Raw genomic sequence first — 22,658 nt, forward strand, 5'->3', positions numbered from 1 at the left:
AGACGTACACACACTCACATACACACACACACACACACAAGCATTGCCTACAGCTGTGGACAGTCCTGCCTGTCCTGGCAACTCCATTGCCAGGACAGGCAGGAAGCTGGCACAATGCCCCTCTCCACACCCAGCACAGGACATCCCATCACCTAAAAAAAGAGACCAGTGCTGAAGCCTGCCATCACCCCATCGCTCTCCCCCAACAAAAAGTGACAAGGACACAGCCTGACACAGGCCTGACACACAGGCCTGGGACAGTCACTGCGCTGAGCAGAGCAGCACGCTGCAGCCTGGCTCCAGCTACAGAGAGCATCTGTACAGTACATACAGCATCACACTATCACAGCCAGCAGCCCTGCAACACTACACACACTGGAGCACACAGACACACACTGGGGCAGATAGACACACACTGGGGTAGACAAACACAGACTGGGGCAGATAAGTGTACAGTGGGGCAGATAGACACACACTGGGGCAGATAGGTGAAAACTGGAGACACCCACAATGGAATGTACAGTAGACACACAAAACAACAAGGGAATACCAACCCATGCCTGCACCAACTTTACTGTACACATCACCTCAACGCGTTCTGAACCCACACACCCCCCAGAACACACTGTATACATCTAAAACAATTAGAAACAATCTAGAGGAGAACCACCAATCAAACGACTGCAGAGGTTCAGGAAACACAAATCCGAAGGCAAAAAAAAAAAAACGTTGAACTGAGGGGGGGCAAGTGAAAGCAAGTCAGCGAAGACGTGGGTAAAACAAACGGCGCGGAGCGCGCTCAGTGCGATCACGCCCGCGTCGACGCCTTAATCGCCCTCTCAGGTGCCCGTCTGTCAGCGCTATAATCAGGAGCGTCTAGACTGTCTCCGCCGGAATTACTCCACTCACTAATTACACCCAGGCGTTTAAAAAAAATAAATTAAAAAAAGTGTTGTTCTTTATGTTAATGCCCTTTGTTTTCCTTGTATTATCGTCACGGTGTTTTTGCGTGAGAAACGCTAAACAGGCGGGCGTTTCGGGACTAAGCACACACCCGTGAGATGTTCGGCAGCTGCGGACCGTAAAGCGCCGACACACCAACGCGGGAAAACGCGCGGCAGACGAAGCAGAACACCGCCGCAGGAACGCCGCGCGCCCAACGAACGGAGCGGAATGAGCGGGGCGATCCCGCCTCTCGGCGCGTCTGTCCCCGCCGTTTCCTGTCTGGAGAGGAAGAGGCGAGGCACAGAAGGGGGGGGGGGGGGGGGGGCTTGGCTCTCGTCTCCTGACTGTCCTGTTGCTCTGACCGTCCCCATCACAGGTGGAGCTGAGGGACGGGGGCTGCTGGAGCCGGGGGGGACGGGGGGATGGGGGGCAGGGGTTTGGGGTCCTGGGGGGTGCTCATGTCTGTGTGTGGCAGGAGGGCACAGCTGGGTTTTTATTTAGCCAGGCTGAAGGCCCAGACGCTTCCCTCGAGGATGCTGAACCCAGCGCTTGAGGCCGAAGGACGCTTCCTGACTCCGCGCGAGGTTGCCTGGCAACGCTCCGTCCGCTGCGTGTGACTCACAGGACCGGGCCGGCTCAGGAAGGCACCGATAGGACGCAGATGTGTTCCCGAGCGACGGCCCATCTGCACCTTGGTTTTTTTTTTTTCCTTCTCATTTTTTTTTGCTTCTTCTCCTTTTTTTTGCCACCATTGTTGTGACCAAACGGCCTGAGCCTTTGAGGAAGTAGCGGGTGGACTGTCAGGCTTCCAATAGGCTGCAGTACCCTTAAAAGCAGGAAGAGCCGGACCCTGCGATCCAAGTGGTGGGGAGGGGGGTCATGTGACAGGAAGCTTGACTGAGTGACGCGTGGGGAAGGGCTGGCTCAGGTGAAGGGATCTTTCGCTCTCTTTCTGGGCGGGACGTCCCGCACACTTCCCGGCCCTCGGGACGCGGGGCCAGAGTGCGGCCAGCGTCAGCGCCCCCTGCAGGCGAGCAAGGCGACGCTCACAGCCGAAACGCAGACAGCCGAAACGCCAGCGTCACGTCAGAACCTCCAGCCTCGAGCAGCGGCTCACCCTCCAGGGCGGGGGAGGGGGGGGAACAGGCCCCCCTGCAGCCTCTGACAGCGGGAATTCAGCCAGAGTGAGTTCCCCTGGAGGGAGTGCCACCCCCGTGCCCCCCCCATACACCCCCCCCCGACCCGCTCCACCACAAGCAAACCCCCCGGCCTGCAGACGCCCGATCCCGCCATGGCGGCACGGCGGCGCCTTCACGCGCTCCAAGACCACGCCCGTTTATTACAGGACCCCTTCCCATGGTGCACCTCGGAGACCAGCTCGTTTTCCTACGGGCCTGATCACGAACCGCCCGGCGCTGACTCTGTCGCGCTTACTCACACCGTTTCTCCCGTCTCCCCGGGATACACGGGGGGGGGGGGGGGGGGGGAGAGCTCTGCCCGGCCCACACCGCCGCAGCTGTCACTGATTGGCCCAGAGCAGGACCGCCCTCTGCCAATGAAAACAGCATCTCCGGCGTAACTGTGACTTCACTAGACCCACATGCGCTCGCTCTGCATTATGATATAACGCAGGCAATTAGTATTATTTACAAGACGTTCTGAGTTTTCTGTGCCGTACTTTTACACCGTGACCGAGGTAAACACAGTTGCCCGGACGACCGGTCAGAGGATCAGCGCAACCCAATTTTCTGCTGATTATTTACAAGATAATAAACCCCCCAATAAACCTGGAGGACTGTGGCTGATAAAAACCAAAGCACAGTGTCGGTGGGGAGGGCTTGACTAAACCCCCAGTCCCCCCCACATCCCCCCCCACCTTAAAAACTGCTGGAAAGATGAAGGAAAAAATAATGACATTTTCATCTTTAATCAATCATCCGGTGACGCAAAAAAAAAAAAAATTTTAAAGGCGCGGAGCCCGGGACGTTTAACGGCTCTGTAACGCGACACAAACGGCGGTAATTGCGGTAATAAGCACGAGAGCGGTGGAACGCTAGGCGGGCCTCCAGCTCGCCCCGCCAGCAGGGCCCGTCACACGCCTCTGGCGTTATTTAACGGGACTTGGCCGTCGCGCCACCCAGCGCGTTCCAGGGACAGGGGAGTCCCAAAAGTCCCAAAAGTGAGAGTTACGCCCCGGCTGCTGGAGCGGTCCAGGGTACAGCACGGCCTGTCCTGTCCCACTCAGCAGCCTGGGTGGCTGCCTGCTGATTCCCACTGCAGGCACAGGGGCCAGAGTTACACACAGGGGCCAGAGTCACACACAGGGGCCACGGTTACACACAGGGGCCAGAGTCACACACAGGGGCCACAGTCACACACACAGGGGCCACGGTTACACACAGGGGCCAGAGTTACACACAGGGGCCAGAGTCACACACAGGGGCCAGAGTTACACACAGGGGCCACAGTCTCACACACAGGGGCCAGAGTTACATACAGGGGCCAAGGTTACACACAGGGGCCAGAGTCACACACAGGGGCCACAGTCTCACACAAAGGGGCCACGGTTACATACAGGGGCCAGAGTCACACACACAGCAGCCACAGACAGCACAACCCCACCTCCCCCCCACCCCAGTCCCCAGAAGAGAATCCTACTGATTCTCACACCTTCCAGGAGCCTCCTGCTTGTCAGCAGCGTTTTAACTCAGAGGACGGCATTAAGGGAGTGTGAGAGGTGAAGAGGGGATGAAACAAGCCCTTTTGGAGAGGCGATAGCACGGCTCCTTATCTTGCAGGGCCTCTGACTCCCAGCATGCCCTCTGCTCCTGGGCGCGTGTCGCTGCTCAGCCGCAGGGCTCGTGCCGCAGCGCTGGACTTTGGGAGCAGATGAGATTAGACTATCGACGAGCTGGAGATCTAAAGACCGGGCCTCCCTGAGAAAGTGGAAGACCTCTGTCTTAGTAGGTCTCGAGGAAGAGAGTGCAGTGTGTGTGTGAGTGTGTTCGTGTGTGCGTGTGTGAGTGTGTGAGTGTGTCTGTGTGTGTTTGTGTGTGCATGTGTGTGTGTGTATGTGCATGCGTGCGTGCATGCATGTGTGTGTGTGTGTGTGTGTGCGTGCGTGCGTGCGTGCGTGTGTGTGTGTGTGTTTGTGTCTGTGTCTGTGTGTGTGCCTGTTTGTGTGTGTGCGTGTGTGTGTGTGTGTGTGCGTGTTTGTGTGTGTGCGTGTGTGTGTGTGTGTGCGTGTGCGTGTTTGTGTGTGTGCGTGTGTGTGTGTGTGTGTGTGTGTGTGTGTGTATGTGTGTGTGTGTGTGTGTGTGTGTGTGTGTGTGTGCGTGTGTGTGTGTGTGTGTGTGTGTGTGTGTGTGTGTGTACATGCACAATAACTCACTCCCCTGGACCAGTGCAGTGTGAAATCTCCAGCACACTTCCACTGCGCATCTGGTGGTCAGAAGCCCCCGTGCAGCTGAGCGGATTAGTTCTGGAACGGGGGGCCAGTGCCCTGAGATTCCACCGCCCTCCCCCTCAGTAACGGGGCCCCCAGCATGCCCCCCGGGGACCCATCACTTCCCCACCGCCAAAACGAATAGCACCCCACTTATTTATTGCTGCGAAGGCAGGGCTTCCCCCGCTTGTTTGTACTTCAAAGGCGAGCTCTTCCCCAGCGACCCGAACCCCGCCCCGCCCCGGCACCCGCACCTGGAGCAGAGGGGAGTCCACCCAGGACCCTGTCTGAATTAGGGAGGACATGCCAGAGGTCAGGGAAGCTTAGGCTGTGCAACTAAAAACCAGCAAAACCCCCGTCCCCCCCCTCAACCAGGTGTTCAGGTGGAACAGACAGGCAGGCACAGACTCTCCACACACCAGCTGGACGGGCTACTGACCCTACTTGCGAAAGAAAGGTTTCGACTGAATCTTTCACTTTGACAGGGGGAAGTTTTTAAAATAAGGACTTGCTCAGAAGGCGCTTTCAAAAGACAAAAGTTAGTTTGACAGCTCCTCAAATGCAAGCGTGGAACACGGAAACTTTCTTCCCGGTTTGGGTGGGTAACGGACGCGGGTCAGCGGGAGATTGTTCTGCAGGCAGCCTGAGTGTCCTCAGCCTGAAGAGCCAGGAGTCGCGTGAGAGAACCATGTGAGATCCTCCCCTCCGGTTCTGATCCACAGACACAGGGTTCTGATCCAGAGACACGGGGTTCTGATCCAGAGGCACAGGGTTCTGATCTACAGACACAGGGTTCTGATCCACAGACACAGGGTTCTGATCCACAGACACGGGGTTCTGATCCAGAGACACAGGGGTCTGATCTACAGACACAGGGTTCTGATCTACAGACACAGGGTTCTGATCCAGAGACACAGGGGTCTGATCTACAGACACAGGGGTTCTGATCCAGAGACACAGGGTTCCGATCTACAGACACAGGGTTCTGATCCAGAGCCACAGGGTTCTGATCCAGAGCCACAGGGGTTCTGATCCAGAGACACAGGGTTCTGATCCAGAGACACAGGGTTCTGATCCACCTCTCTCCACGGCCCTGGGCTCAGAACAATGGGGCGCTGATTAACCTGAGGGTGCCGGAAAAAAAATCCAAAATCCTCGCCGGGGGGGGGGGGCATGGGGGCTCGGAAACGGGCAGGCCGGCCCAGACAAAACTACAGCAGCACACTTCATTACCGCGGCGACGGAGCAGGAGTGACACGCGCAAACTGGAGGGAGCAGGAGAGACGTAAACAGGAAGGGTGTCCGCGTGAACGCAGCGCCGGAGTCCAGCGCCGGCGGCTCTGCGCTGCCGGGCCGGCCGTCGCCGTGTCAACCGCGCAACGCCGCAGAGCGTCCAGAGGGAGGCGCTGCTGCAGAAATGCAGCGGTGTCGAAAGGGGGGAAAAAGAAAAGGCGCGAAATGTGTGCATAAATCGATGCTTCCCTCCGGAGGGGGGGGTTGAGTGGTTAGAGGAGAAAGCCGACCCCTCTGACGTCCGGCTACGCTTTGATCTGCAGCCTGAACCGACGACCCAGCATGCATTGCTCTGGAAACACGGGATCTAACCTGCTTCTGTCCCCCCCCCACCCCACCCCCTCTCCATTGTTCAGTGTGCCAAAAGTCACCGTAACGCTTGTGTATTATGACGTTCGAAAAACTTACGCAAGTCAAAAAACAAAACAAAAAAAAGATAAAACCACTATGACAATATGACAAAAAAAGTTCATTTGCAGCTGCTGTTCTCCCTTCAGAAATGAAGAACGTGTGGGGAACTCATAGCAAAAGCATCATTTCAGAAATGAGCAGTGACCAGCCTCCTAATGAATCACACGGGGCGGGTTCGAGGGCATGCGGGCCACAGCCTGTGGAGCGGGGCAACCCCACGGATGTCCCGCGAGATCGCAGCCCCGCCCCGTACGCTGAGCAGCACCTCCCCAATTCTGCAGAAGAGGAGCATCCGGTGCTACGTATGGCTGACTGTAATACAATGTGGAAAATGACACTTGCATTACATCACAGGCATTTAGCAGACGCTCTTATCCAGCGCGACTTACACAACTTTTACATAGCATTTTACATTGTATCCATTTATACAGCTGGATATATACTGAAGCAATGCAGGTTAAGCACCTTGCTCAAGGGTACAACGGCAGTGTCCTACCCGGGAATTGAACCTGCGACCTTTCGGTTACAAGCCCAGTTCCTTACACACTGTGCTACACTCCGTCCTATCTACACTTGACTCTGAGTTTCCTCCTGCGTTCGTGTATCCGTGGTCTATCACGAGGTCGAAGTTCTGAGTAAATCCGCCAGGTTAATGAAGGAGTTATCAGTCATAAAAGCTCCTGAGCGCTAGCTGATGGACTGCCAGCAAGCTAATTCTGCTAAATAAAACCTCTTTCATCAGATCCGCCGAAAAGATTTTATTAACTCATTTGTAACTTATAAATGATTCACAACTGCAGGCCCAATAAAAACTAATCAGCAGATAATACTGGGGGACATTAAGTCAGGCAGGACATTTCAGGTACTCTCAATGAGAACAATATGGCTTGTGATAATATGTAGGTAAACATTTGCAATCCAGATGATTACACAAAAAATATGAATGACAAGGAGGCAGAAATACCACTAAATAACCACATTGGCTGAAAAGACATGGGGGACGTCCTGTTCATCCAAGTGACCCCACCCCCGAACTACAGCTTGCTAGCAATTACACAGAGCCGTTCTATATATAACATTTCAGTGCAGTAAAGGCAGCTGTGCTGAGTGCCCCGGGAACAATTTCGCAGATATAAAATTATTGACATTAAACATGCATACTCATTATTAGCTTATGTATATGACAATAGTTTTTCCATAGATAGTTTCGTCTTTTCATTGCAGCCTGTGTTGTGTTTGGTAGAGCAGATGTGGAACCGGACTTGAATCTGGGACTTGCTGTAAATCAATTACAGAAGATACAGTCAACCACACTGTGGTTAAAACAGCCAACCGTGAATGAGACATGCTGGAAAAGTTAACTGCAACAAATCCAATCATTTCACCCTTCTCCTTAACCCAAACTTTCTATCGTATTTTTCCTTCATCAGACTACAGGTCACAGCTAAAATGCTGCCGTAATTGGTTAAAAGGTTCGCCGCTTTGCTACGCACACGTGCAACAGTAAAAAGGCCGCAGCGATAGCCTCAAAGTGCTCTGTGTATCCGAACGCAATCTACTTCCTGTCCGTGATTTTACTCCGGTTCCCTCCAGTTTGGTGCATGACGAGCCTGATTGGCAAGGAATGTGTTTATCTTCCTGTTGGGGTGCAGCATGTCATCGACTGCACTCCCCGCACACGCTGCACATCCGCACGCCTTCCGCACACGCAACACGCTAAGCGCGCGTTGCATCCTGCCTGGCCCCGCCCCGCCCCCGCCCTGCCCCGCCAGGCCTGCTGCTGAGGAGCCAGGAGGAGCACAGGGAGAAGAGAGAGGAGGAGAAGAGGAGGAGGAGAGGAGGAAGAGGAGGAGAGGAGGAGGACAGGGAGCAGGAGAGTAGCAGGAGAGGAGGAGGAGGAGGAGCGCTAGAGCAGAGATGAAGACCTGTTCCACAGCTGAGGAAACACGGCGGCCGGCTGAGAGAGGCCGCGTGGCGCCCAAACCGCAGCCAATGAAAATGTTTGGGTACGGTGCGCCTGAAACAACTTCCCATCAGCACAGGAAGCAGAGCTCCTCACTGAGAGGGCCCTCACTCTTTCTGCAAGGCTGGATGTGCACGCAAATGAAAGATTAGAGGAAACGTGCTCCACTCCGCACAGCTGTAACTGCACACGTCCCACACTGTAATCAGGGCGGCGAGGGAAATGAGGAGGCGGGGACTGTTTACTGAAAGTGAAAACCTCCTCGGGGGGCTTCGAAACAAACTTCGAAACTCCAACTGGAGCATCACGACGTCACGTTTCCTGAAATCCCACACTTACTGCAGGTGGGTCCGGGCGCCATGTTAAACACCCTCCTCCCCGAGCAGGAGCGAGTCTACAGAGACCCGTTCTGCTGCCCCCTGGTGGTGTGGAGGTGGCACAGCAGCGCACTCCCTGCTCACGTGAGCGAAGTCCAGCGGGAACGGTCAAAGCGCCCTGTACTCTGCGGGAGTAACTCACCCGGACTGACGGCTCCCGAGTCAGCGTTTATACGGCAGCGTTTCCCGCCGTGTCACCCTCAGAGGGCGTGGCCTCGGGGTCTACGTAGCCGATCCTCAGCACAGACGCGCACCGCCGCACAAGCGACATACTTTAAGTCGCAAAGAGCGGGGACGCAGGCGCGGCCACACACGGCTTTTATTTTCTCCCGCTGACCTAGAGCCACCTCGGAGGAAGGGAAGAACGCCTGAGGTGAAGGCGGAGGAGTGCAGCGGAGCTCCCTCTCTCCCTCCCTCCCTCCCTCCCTCTCTCTCTCCCCCTCTCCCTCCCCTCCATCCCTCCCTCCGTGAGAGCAGTTGGACCTGAGCCCTACAGAAGCTGCGCAGGGGTGTAAACAGGCCTCATCAAACGCGGCCGGCCCTGTAACGAGGCGCCCTATCTCCCTGGACTCTGCCCCCCCCCCCTGCCCCCCCCGGCACTGATAGCCCGTATCAGCCCCCCATCTGAACAAGGAACGGAAACTGCTCAAGACCAATGACCCCAGGGCCTCTGCAGCACTCACACACACACACACACACACACACACACTCTCACACACACACACACACACACACACACACACACAGACACAGACACAGACACTCACACACACACACACACACACACACACACACACACACACAGACACTCACACTCACACTCACACTCACACTCACACTCACACTCACACTCACACTCACACTCACACTCACACTCACACTCACACTCACAGACACAGACACAGACACAGACACAGACACACACACACACACACACACACACACATAAGCTGCTACGGTTCCTGCAGGAACCACAGAGTCTTTACTGCACAAACCACAGAGTCTTTACTGCACTAACCACAGAGTCTTTACTACACTAACCATAGAGTCTTTACTGCACTAACCATAGTCTTTACTGCACTAACCATAGAGTCTATTACTGCACAAACCATGGAGTCTTTACTGCACAAACCACAGAGTCTTTACTGCACTAACCATAGAGTCTTTAATGCACAAACCACAGAGTCTTTACTGCACTAACCATAAAGTCTTTTATGCACAAACCACAGAGTCTTTACTGCACTAACCACAGAGTCTTTACTGCACTAACCACAGAGTCTTTACTGCACTAACCATAAAGTCTTTACTGCACAAACCACAGAGTCTTTACTGCACTAACCACAGAGTCTTTACTGCACTAACCACAGAGTCTTTACTGCACTAACCATAAAGTCTTTTATGCACAAACCACAGAGTCTTTACTGCACTAACCACAGTCTTTACTGCACAAACCACAGAGTCTTTACTGCACAAACCACAGTATTTACTGTACTAACCATAGAGTCTTTAATGCACTAGATCCACAAAAACCAAACAAACGTGTCTCCTCACCCCCGTTTAGCCAGGAGCTAAGCCCCATCTGCAGACGCCTCCTACTGAACACAGGCAGCTCAGTCGGGCTGGACCTGGTTAAATAAAGTAGTCTATTTGTACACTGTATGTTTCATAAATATATTTTATTAACGAACAAACACCTTGCTTTGATAGCTTACTGGCGAGCAAGAAATCTTGATTGTGATATATTGAGCGAGCCAGGTAGTCTGGCAAGACGTTCACTTTGGCTAGCCGCAGCTGCACAACTTTCAAGAGTTTAATCCCACCAGAATAACAAACCAATTTTACAGAATAAATTGTGCAATAAAATATATCGAATGGATTGTCTGAGGGAATATATATTGGCCTACAAAAATATTTGGGTTGCTGGGTCAATACAGGGCCTCTGAATTCTCCTGGATGGATTCCCCTTCGAGACAGAGGAAAATTTCTCACTTGCCACAGTCACTGCCAGGAGAGAGAAAATGCCTTCCATGAGAAACAGGTTCAATTTGTGCGCTTTAGATCTGGGGCAAACTGGTGGATGTTGTACGTCAAACAAATTACAGGAACTGTTCTTAAAGTAAGAAAAACATAACAGCCTAATTTCTGGGTTGAATTTTTTGGGTTTAAAGTTAACGAAGGGAACGGTTACTGATATGTCTGAACAGGCTGTGAATGTCTTGACCTGCACTACTGGCTATTTCACATTTATTTAAATGTTTTTAAAATAGTCGCATACACTTGAGTGTGACTCTGCACCAATGCCATATAAACCACCATGACGAGGGGAATCTGACGCACACAAAGACAGATAACAGAACGATGACAACACGTTCTCTGCACCTACAGCTGAAATGCGACCGTGTCCATCCCCTGATCGCACCCTCCGCGTTCCCCTCTCCGTGCAGCGCCCGCGGAAGGCTCGCCTAGCGGGAATGCTAACGAAGCGCATCGCGTGATTGAAACGTGAAGAGCCTCGCTGCCCGCGTCGGTCGCGGTGAGCGGCTGCTAATGCGTCCCTGCTGTGAGCCGCGGTCCCCGGGGTCCTCCGGGCTTCTAGAGGGGACGCCCCCCCCCACCCCCGCCCCGCCCTCTACTCCGCCGTGAAATCGGCGGAAAACGACCATCTTCACCTCCCCGACCTCGAACCTCGAACCCGGCCCGGCCCGGCAGCGCTCCTCAGGGCAGATGTTCAGCTGGGGGCAGCGGAGCCAGATTCACCCCTTCCTGAACAAACGTGTTCTCAGGAAGAGAGCGTAAGAGCGTGAGGCGTTTCTGAGGATGAAAAGCAGGTCACTGAGGTCGTCTGCACTCACGGCCTTGCTGTGAGCCCGCTGTGCGTCTAGAGAGATTCCAATCCGCTCTTCAGCGCGGCTAGGACCTTCCACAGCGAACAGCGCTAAGCTATGCAGGCGGTAATAACCCATGAGAATAAAAACACACACACTCACACACGCATACACACACACGCTCACACACACACGCATACACACACACGCTCACACACACACGCACACTCACACACGCATACACACACACACACACACACACACACACACACACACACACACACACACACACACACACGCACACAGCAGGACTGCAGGCAGTGAGATCTGGACTTCAAACAAAGCGGTTAACACAGAGTAAACAGAGTGGAGGATCTCTCACACCAGCCCCAGAGCCAAACCCCAGAGCCAGGCCCCAGAGCCAGGACCCAGAGCCAGGCCCCAGAACCAAGCCTCCAGAGCCAGACTCCAGAACCAGGCCCCAAAACCAGGCCCCAGACCCAGGCTCCAGAGCCAGACCCCAGAGCCAGACCCCAGGCCCAGGCCCCAGAACCAGGCCCCAGGCCCCAGAACCAGGCCCCAGGCCCAGGCCCCAGGCCCAGGCCCTAGAGCCAGGCCCCAGAGCTGTCCAAGGTGAAAGGGAAGGGAATCCTCTCCACACTGCAGCCCAAAGCGCCCAACTCAAACCGTGACCTCACTCCTCCGGAAGGTTCCTCTTTTTGGAAAAGTCACTGCATCGAGACAACACAGCCAGCCTGCAGCCAGATCATATGGATCCCATCAGGCTTAGATAACCCTCTGATGAAGTGATTTAACCCCACAGATTGCCCTCGCCACCGGAGGTCACTCTCCCAGGGCACTGAAGACACGGGTGCTTAATGTCTCTCAGGAGCGTGAGCCAGTAACAGGTGGTCAGCACCACACATGGACAGACGGCGCTATAGCTAACATCACAGCAGCATTAGATTTTTTGCTTCTCAGAATTAAACCCCAAAACGCAGAAATATGACCCATAAAGGCATTAAAACAATTTCCCTTTCATCAGTTATATTACATCTTCAGCAAAAAAAAAAGAAAGAATTGCAGGCACTGTCTGACTCTTAAAATATCACGCAAGTAGGAGTGGGTGAAATCACTCAAATCTTTTTTTGGGTGACTACTTAGAAGTCTACGCTTTCTTTGATCAGAACCCACAATGAATTGTTTGTGAAAGCACGTGCTGTTGCCAGGCGATCTGGAGGTGGCTGGTGGGGAGGGCCGCTCCCCGTAGTGTGTGGCAGGGACATCTGGATGCGTGCGCTGCAGGGGCTGATGGGAAACGTCCACGGTGGGGGAACGACACCTCGGGCCGACGCCCAGGCCGCTGGCACCCGCCATGCCCACCTACACCGCCTCTGCCACCGCCATCATCAGCGGCGGGCAGGACGGGGACAGGGCCCCCCCGCCTCCAGCGTCGGAGCCCCACCGCTGGCCCGCTGCCTCCCTCAAACCGCCATCGCCAACCGATCCTCCACGGATTCCAGGGGCGCGGTTTAAAAGGCCTTTGAAGTGTTCCCGTGGAGACGGAACCCTACGGGGAGAGAACAGCGTGGGCCCTGGTCCTGCCAGGCCTGGGGCTTTCCAAACTCAGAGCACCCCCTCCCCCCCCCCTCAGAACAGCGTGGGTGGGTCCGGCGGCTAGCACATGTGCGCAGGCACTCCATACTTCATAAAACAGCGGGGGGGGGGGGGGGGGGGGAGGGGGGACGCCGCGCCTCGGGAGCGCAACTGTTACACGCTAAAGCGTTAAAAAAAACCCACGCCGACGTGCCGCTGTCATCGAAACGTAACTGGGCTTCAGACCCTGGGCCCGGAGTAACCAGAGTCTGCGCAGCCTCACCTCCCACATCGCCTCTCAGCTCCGCCATCAAACCAAACGCCGTTTTCCTCGCCGCACGCGGTCTGAGGGGCTCTGCCCGCGTTTGTTCAGCTTGCCTCAGGCGCACCGACCAACTTTTTACCCAGAAGGCTTTTCAGGGCAACGACCTGGACCCGCCAATTTCCGTGAACGCCACGCGTAATTATCACGAACTTGTTCGAGATCGCGCCAATTTCGGCTTCTGTCAACGCCGTCCATCCGAGCCCAGGCAAGACGCCCACATTTACTGCCGCTGCTGCTGCGGGTCCGACAGCAATTCCACACCTTCGACGGGCCGCCCTTTCGCGATGCGCTAGGCTTCCGTGCCAAATCAAATAGCGCAATTACCCACACAAAGCTCGCCGCTCTCCCCAGCACACAACTCTCGCTTCCTCTATGGCTGAAATATCCTGAGATCTGAGGTTTCCACTGTTCAGATTTGTTCAGCCTCATCTTTCTGCTGAGGGTGCACTTCTGGAAGCCTTCCTCTGATTGGCCATTACGGGATGATTAATTTTGGATGGGAGTTTTTAATTCAGCCATTCCAAGCACAAATAGCCCCCAAAAAAAAGCCTCGTCACAACAATTCTGCTGCAGAGTCAGGGTCATTCGACCCCCCTGGAGGGGGGGGGTCAGCGGCCCCTCTCCTAAACGTGCCCCAAAGCCCTGACCCAACAGGAATTAAAAATTAGAAGAAAAAAAACAACAGCTGCCTAATCGACACCCTTCCCCCCCCCCCCCCTCTCTCAGGTAACCCCCAAACGCGCTGTAGGCATTTTCAGATCTGGAGTCCTCCGTGAGATTTGCATTAGCTTCACAAGATTAGGCCCACAGTTCGGCGCCTTCAACGCGTTCGCTGTGCCCGAGCTGCCCGGCAGGTGTTCTAGAAAAACATCCCGCATTCCGTCTCATTTTTCACATATTTAGGATTTCGTTATTCATTTTTCACCTGCACGGACCCGTCTGCGCTTGTCGTGTAACTCGAATCACCGCGTATCCAACGGAAAAAAAAGAAAACCACTTGATTAGAAGAAAGCACAATAATTACATCTCTTTAAAAAAACCAGAAACAGCTGAAACTAGTGGTGGGCGGAACACTTACATTAATGTGAATACCTTTATGATACAGCGCCACAGTATGAATTCGGCCATATTGTGGATATTGTGAGACAAAGTGTTTTGTTGAAAAAGCAGGATGTGATACTTTTGTGGTGGCACGTGCACTTAAAACACAGGACTGAAGTGAAACCGAAGCTTGGGAATCAGTGCTTTGTTTGCCATTTAACTGGCTCATCTTAGCATGGCAGGTAAGCAGGAAATGCTCCAACTGTAACTAACACTAGCTAACTAACATACCAAATATACCATCTGAAGCACAGCATCCAAACATCTATCCACAGCAGAACATAACACAAGATCACAAATCCGTTAGCAATCCGACAAATTTGTCGTGCAGTAGCTAGCTAGTATTAGCAAACTGCACAGGCTAATGTTACACCGCTATCAATAAAGTTCAATTAAAATTACACTGCTTGGCCATGTTGCAATCCTGCGCATTCCAACAATATTCTTTTAACTCTCAAGTTGTGGCTGCATGCGCAATGTCTGCTAAAGAGGACTGCTACTGCCACCACATGTTCTGTAAGCTGTGTGGCCAGGAAATACTTGTGCATCCCCGCCGCAAGTTCTGCATTCGGAGAGGGCGTTCGGTGCCAGGGGTAACGTGGTCACATGACATCGGTCACCGCTCAAACCTGGAGTTGTGAATGGGCTGGTGCTGCTCCCTGTTCCTTGTTCCTTTTAGAGAGCGAACTGCACGCAGACGGATTTAAAAACTTCAAGAAAATTTGCAGTTATAAATTCCTAAGTTTAGGGGGTAAAATTTGAATTGAAAATTAAGTAGCAAAAAAAGCCAAAACTGAATTTTTTTGTGAAAAAAGATATTTTACTTCAATTTATATTTTGTCATTATTTATTACATTTTCAGTCGATAAGAAACCAATCTGTTTTGTGCTAGCTTTAGCACTGAGGTTACAGCAAGGCCCACAGTCTCGAATCAAATCCAGACCGCGCTAGCGTCCTGCTAGCGTCCTGCCAGACGCGTCGACCGAAGGACGACGTGCAGCAGGGAGGCATGGGAGGGTTCAGCGGGTTCAGCTTGCATTTAAACGCTCTTTGGCGACCTCTGCTGGTCAATCGGGCGCCCGTGAAAAGGTCTTCCTCTGACCCCGTTCTGTGTTGGTTTAGCTGCGGTCTGCGGTGTGAAAAGAATCAGCTAGAGCTGGCGAGACCGCGGGTTTCAGAGGAGAGCCCTGGACGTCTGCGCGCTCCCCCGAATTGGCAGTTTGGGGGTGTGCGCATGAACGCGGCTGCGGTTGCGTGTATAATTGGACGTCCCAAATCAGGGCGGGAATTGGACAAGTTCTGCCCCACGTTTAAATTTTTTTTTTTAAATCGCACAATAAAAATATCACTAAGCGTACCGAGTCAAAGCATTACAATGTGAATTTTAGACATTACTGCCCAACCGCAAGCTGGAACCACTACAAAAGGACGGGAGTTAGTCCAAACTTCACCACACGGTTGTCTTATCCGTGGTCCGACGGCTCGCAGTTATACGGTTCGCTTCTCGCCGGCATCTTGGACCCGTTACGGCCGCTCCTGAGGAGCGGCCCGGTCCAGATGTATCCGGTCCAGAACCAGAGCCAAGACCCAGCAGCGGGACCGTAGCCCCGTAGCCTGGACAGCACCCTGGGCAGGACGCCTTACACTGTCTGTAAAAAAAAATCTGAGAGCAGCTCCTATGACACACCATGCCTCTGCTCCAATGAAAAGACGACATATCTATGACATATAAGACATATTCATATATGATGTCACGTGTTGGGCTTTGCCTGAAAGAAAGAATATGTCGCCTCTTTACCTGGCCCTTCCACGCAGGAGGGTCTCAGTGCATTAATGTACCCGTGACAGTGCCATTAACGTGGGGTCAAGGGTCAAGGGTCAAGCATACGGACAGCCATTCCGCACTATTATCACTGAGCTGTGAACGGGCCACAAGGGATCATGTGCCTCAAACACAACAGCTAATGCCAAGCTGAACACACACTCAATCACTCAGGCACATCCCTGCCTGTACCCAAATCAGGACCGAGACATCCATCAGTGTACTCTACTGTAATTAACACCAAGCGAAGCTCATTGCTGGCTTTTTGCAGCCTATGCTGCCCCAGTGTAGCAAGGCACTTAGCATCTTGATCGGACAGATCTTTGAAGCGTACTGCAGCTGCCACATATCGCCACAGGCAGCATGCACACACTGCAGCCCACTCCCAGCACCTCCAGCCTGGGGTAAAGCCCTAGAGCATGACCATGAAAAACCTTCTGCAAAACTTGAGATGAAAACTAAAAGGAGCGTTACTTGAGCAACTACACAGCCAATCACAACAGATTTTTTTAAGGGGTCTTTGAGCACTTCCAGCAGTCCCGAAGCATTGATACCTCAGCCTCACTCTGGCAGCCCAATCAGAAGAGCCAGCAGAGCAGAGCATCCTGGGAGGTCAGGACTGCAGGAGGGGTCATGAGGTTCAGTACAATGAAAGAGAGAAAGCACAAAAGACAAACCCATCCGTTTGCCGGATTAGTGAACGATTCCATTGATGGAAGACACTTTTTTTTTTGTTGTTTTGCAAATTCTCTCTCTGTCCGCCTAATGCCCCCCTCCCTCCCCCCCTGCTGAAAACCCCCGGCTCATTCACGACACGGGCCCCCTGGCGACGGCCCGACTGGGGGTCCCTTCACGTCATTGTTAGCCCTCTCCGGGGGGGTACAGGTCTCCCGCGGCGACAGCGCGGCTGGCGAGGGTGGGGATGGAAGTGGGAGGAGCCAGAGGAGAGCATGACTGATTGCTACCCTGGGCCCCCAGGTGTTAAGCACAAGGTCCCCTTTGCTTCCGCTCATTTGATCTCAGAGGCCTGCCTCAGAAAGTGAAACCATCCCTTTTAGCATGTCATAAAGGAAATCGACTCATCTTGGCCTTTTTGTCCTGTTCTTTTTAATTTTTATTTTTATCACTAGCTCTTCACTGCAGAAAAGAAGTTGTTGGAATAGCACTAACATGACTACTGCTGACAGTAACAGATGTTCAATAGAGGTACGGAAGTGGAGTTTCTTCCGTTTGCAGTGACGAGCAGCATTTAACACAGGTCCGCTGTGTCCTTCATGTGGCAGGAAGCTAAAGTGGGCGGGGCCTGAAGGCCTTGAGATGATGACCTCAGAGGCACGAGGCCAAATCAGAGCCCACGGCTGCCGGGAGGGTACCGTAGCACCGGGGAGTTCTAAAAGCATGTGGAAGTCTGGCACAGAGGAAGCAGAAGATTTCAAAGGTCTTACTACTCTCTGCCCTCCTGCCAGACCATAGTGAAAGCACCTAGGTCAACAAGATGGATGAACGTGACCTGCTCTACCCCCACAATCATTCATCCCAGCCCCTGCCAAACCACCCCCACCCCCCCCCACAAAAAACCCCCCAGCTCCGCCTCGATTGGAACCCTTGTCTGTCAGATTCTGGCCCGGGCCCAGATCTTCAGTGTTTTTCCGTCCGTGCGAGAACGCGGAAACCCACAGTGTCCGACTCAGGCCCTTCAGACCTGTCAGAGAGGCAAGTGAGGAGCTGCAGCATCACCGCCAGACCCCCCCGAAAAAAAAAAAGACTCCTAAAACAGTTCCCAAAAAGTTTCTAAATAAGTACATGAGCGCCGCAAAAAAAACCGAAGACAGCTGCGAGAGGTCCTGGGACAACCTCAGCCGCTGGAGCCCAGGGTGCATAAATCTGCCGTGAGGCGCGCAGTCAGAGCCGAAACGCCCCCGAAAAACAGCCAGCGGAGCGGCTCCCTGAAACAGGACACCGGACCGGAGTGGTAGCGTAAGCTCCCGCTGAAGCACGAGCGTCAAATTACCAACCGCGCGTAGGACGCGGGAAGGCTGCGATGGCGACGTCGCCGATCGTTCGCGTCTAGCGTAAACATCAAAGTACGGCCACGAGGTCGCGACCGGGACGAGGGTGACGGGACGCAAACGCGCGGTTTTTTTTTTTTTCCAAAAAGCCAGCCGCCACGACACGTTAAGACACACAGCGCATCGCGCGGGAAGTTCTCTGGTGCGCATTAAAGAGGTGGAGATAAATCCTCGGTAGGTCGGCCGCCTCCGTGTCAGAGGCTGGGGGGGGGGGGGGGCGGTTCCGCCGCGCTGCGGAGAAGACAACGGCGACGCGGTAACGACAGCAGAACTTCAGCACGGCCAACTGCCCCGCCCGTCCGATTAATTAAGGCACTGTGTCGGTTAACAGGGAACAGCTGCGAGGGAAGAGCAGGAGGAGCGATTAATCAGTCTCTCCGCCGGGCTCCGGCTTCCCCCGACCGCGCCGCGCGACCGCTAGCGTCGTTAGCACCGTTTATTTATTCGGATGACTACTTCTGCGGGCCAGGGGCGGAGACCCCTCCCGCCCTCCCGAAACGCCGGTCCGGCCGGTCTGTGAGGCCACTCCCTTTCCAGGATAATAAACACTTCTCCCCAGGTCCGCCGTTCGTTAGAAGCTCGTTAAGACCCTGCTCACACTGCTGACCTGGGGGGAGAGATCTCGTTAGTACTAAAAAAAAAAAAAAAGGGCTACAGACTCTCTGTAAGAGAAACAGAGGCCCGCCCCTCCAGGAGTCATCACCCCGTACAAATACCGGCAGAATATCGCCTCTCGATGGACGGAGACGGACCTGAAGTTTTACGAGCAACGACGTGAGCAAAATCAAGTGCGCGCCTCGCAAAGATCATCTCTGGAATATTTGATGACTGAGCGCATTTGGGGGGGGGGTCATCATAGGAGCAAGGTCTATTTATAAAATACAAAATTGGAGTGGGGGGGGGGGGGGGGGGGAGAAATCAGGACAAAAAAAGCAATGAGTAACTTCTCTGAAAGGTTTATGAGGAGGGTGCTTTGGGGAGCTAGGTCGACACGGAAACGCTTTTTGATTGAGTAACATCAAACGGGCAGGGAGCGTGGGGAAAACACATGAACTCATCTATGCGTTTGATTGGTCCTAGTCCACCGTGCCAGCCCTTTCAATGGGGCCTGTAATACGCAGACAGGGAAACCTGGAAATCCAGCGATGTGTGTGTGTGTGTGTGTGTGTGTGTGAGAGTATGAGTGCGTGTGTGTATGTGTGTGTGCGCACGCCCACAGGTGCGTGTGTGCGTGTGCATGTATGTATGCGCATGTGTGTGTGTGCATGTATGTATGCGCATGTGTGTGTGTGAGTGTGTGCATGTATGTATGCGCGTGTGTGTGTGTGTGTGTGCATGTATGTATGCGCATGTGTGTGTGTGTGTGTGCATGTATGTATGCGCATGTGTGTGTGTGTGTGTGTATGAGTATGTATGTGTGTGTGTGTGTGTGTGTGTGTGTGTGTATGAGTATGTATGTGTGTGTGTGTACTAGAGGGGCTCTGGGGCCCCACACTCTCCCTGTCTGTGCCACTGAGAGGGCTGCATGTAGAGACACTGAGCCCCATGCTGGACAGGGCTCCCATGAGCCCAACCTTTCAGCCCCGCGAATAAAGACACGTTTACAAGGCTGTCCGTCACTCAGGAGCCACCGACAGGGGCTGATGAGGTCATAGCTACAGGCCAAAATGGAGAAATATCAACATCAATAAAGTGAGAATAATGTTGGTTTTGGAGTTAAAAAGCTGAATGTTGGGCACAGCCTTTTCCACATGCGGGACATGTAATAGATTTTATCTTTCTTTTTTGTTCTGTTTTCAATATCTGCCATCTGAAAAAGACATTTCCGCAAGTGAAAAGGCTCTCAGTGTGCATTCACAGCACAGTGCTGGTGATGAATGTCACCTGTGCAGCATCTGTGTTCAGAGTGTTCAGAGGCCTAGCCAGTGTGGCTCAGCGTTAAGCAGCGTCTCTGGCCTGTGTGGTTCAGTGTTCATCATGACCTTCATCGCTGCCCTTCTCCTCTGCCTCTTCCCAAAAAGGAGAGAGCGGCAGCCCTCCTTGCCCCGGGGTCAGGGGGGCGAGGCGGAGCCCCGGCCATCGCCAGCGCTTCATCTGTTTAAAGGGCAACACAGGCCAACCCAAACCCGTTCCCCTCACTCGCACAGACATGAGGAGGAGGAGGACGCCGTAAAAAGCAAAGAATCGGATCGGCGAGGAAGAATTCCTCCTTCCATCCCATTTTCAGTCCTTTCCTCCCGTCTATGAAAGAATTCTGCCGTTCTGTTACCTTTTCTTTCCTTTTATTAACCCGATGAATCAGCCGAAGGTCCACAGTAGAACTTACAGCTCCTAGACAAGCGTGTGGAGCTCAGAAGCTTCATTTTGGCAGAAGCAGCCTCCCCACCCTCACCCTCGTAAATCCAGGGCCGTCTCAGAGAAGCTCACACATCTGCGCCCGTCTTTCTCAGACGTGCGGAACAGAAAGCACGCTCGCTAATTTCCACAGCAAACCAGCGTGCGGCGGAAGGCACAGCTCGTTACACCTTGAAACGCAGTGCCCCAGGAGCGGCCGAGCACCGGGCCAATCGGGGGCTGGGGGGGGGGGGGGGGCTCTCTAAATGTGTCATCGCGCCCGTCCCACCAGAGCTGACCCCGTCGGGGGGGGCGGCGGTGGGCCGCGGGACACGGTCGCTGACTCTGCCCGTAAATCGGGCCCCCGGGAGGGTCCGGGGCCAGATCTCCCCGGGCCCGGGGCGTTTGAAGTCCTTCCCAGGCCCTCAGATTTACTCCGCGTGATGCACGCCCCGTTTTTCCACCTGTCCTGCCCCGCCGGGACCCGCGGGCCCTCCCATAACTCGCCCGGACGCGGCGGGGGGGAGCGGGGGCCCCCCCGGGACCGTAAATAACCCGGTCACGCGGTCACGCTCGCTGAACTCTGAGCAGAGCTGTAAATTCAGCGCGCCAACGGCGAGGCATTTCAACCGTCAGGCTGATCCTTGAATCCGCTGCTCCCTATTCCTGCTGCTCCGGGCTTGCTCCTGATAAGGGGGAGCAGGCTGGTCTGTCTCAGACCTGCTACTGAGCTCACAGTCTGTGTGACGGGTTTCAGGTTTCTACACTTCAGCTACGTGCTGGTTTCTCACACTAAAAAAAAGGTGTTATCTTAGCAGAAAAACATGACAGTTTTACAGCTGGAGCATTCAGGGTGCATTCAGGGTTTTACAGCCGGTGCATTCAGGGTTTTACAGCCGGTGCATTCAGGGCTTTACAGCCGGTGCATTCAGGGTTTTACAGCCGGTGCATTCAGGGCCTTACAGCCGGTGTATTCAGGGCCTTACAGCCGGTGCATTCAGGGCCTTACAGCCGGTGCATTCAGGGCTTTACAGCCGGTGCATTCAGGGCTTTACAGCCGGTGGATTCAGGGCCTTACAGCCGGTGCATTCAGGGTTTTACAGCCGGTGCATTCAGGGATTTACAGCCAGTGCATTCAGGGTTTTACAGCCGGTGCATTCAGTGCTTATGCAACTGCAGGGCTTTGTCGCAAATTCAGCTTTTTCGCCTTCTTTAAAAAGATTCTCAGTTACAGCATCCTCTTTCTAAGATCTCGTTCATGGAAGAACTGATGTCATACTTTAAATAGGGAAGGATAAACACACACACGTACACACACACACACACAGACACACACACATTAGAACATGATCATCTAGCTGAATAAGGTAAGAGGAGAGAAGACTAAAACAATAAGGCACAGCCGCGCAGTGACTGACGCAGATCAGCGATGATCACGCTCCCTGCTGTTCCCAGCACTAGGTCCATTAGTCCGATTCCACTGGAAGGCCCGTCTCTGTCACGCAGCCAGTACTTTTTGAGAAAGCCAAACACATTACATTACCTAGCCACCCTGCCTAATGCGGAGCGAGCAATAAAAAATAAACAAGGCCTGTGCGTATAACGGTCCATATCCGCGCATGGCTTTTTAGCTGAAGATCCGTATGAACGGGCACTGAATGTGCACGGCACAGCTGGGACTCCAAAGGAGCTCTGCAGCCAGGGGTGGGGGGGCGGAGGGGTGGGGGGGCGAGTCTCCCCCCCCCCCCCCCCCCCCCGCCAGATGCAGACGTCGACCCCAAAAAGCAGGGCCTGGGACTCTTCTGGGAGAACACCAATCATGTCATCACTTTCACACATGGGGGAGAAAGAAAAGCACGTTCAGAGGCACGGCCGTCCGCAATTATACGGTCCCCAGAGCTGTGGCACTGTGGCATGCCTCGACAACGCCAAGAAAAGCAGCGGGGGAACGAATGAACCTGGAGCCGCGTTCTTCTATCGCACTGCCGTTACTCTGTTCCCCCTAGCGCCCGCGCCGCCTGGCGAACTGCAGCTCCCCGTCGCCCCGTTCCCCAGCAGAGAGAGAGAGAGGGAGAGGGAGACCGGCGTCCCCCTAAATCCCGATCCCCTACACTGCCTGCGGCTGTGCCTCCTGCCACAGGAGCCCCCAACA

General features: G+C 54.0%; 1 protein-coding gene across 1 annotated transcript in view; it reads right to left on the bottom strand.

Annotated features, from left to right (window-relative positions):
• Positions 1-22,658, bottom strand: part of stx8 (syntaxin 8) — a 48,856-nt gene that overhangs the window by 16,821 nt on the left and 9,377 nt on the right. The window lies entirely within an intron of this gene.

The sequence above is a fragment of the Anguilla anguilla genome, chromosome 2, assembly GCF_013347855.1.
Source record: "Anguilla anguilla isolate fAngAng1 chromosome 2, fAngAng1.pri, whole genome shotgun sequence".
NCBI lineage: Eukaryota > Metazoa > Chordata > Actinopteri > Anguilliformes > Anguillidae > Anguilla > Anguilla anguilla.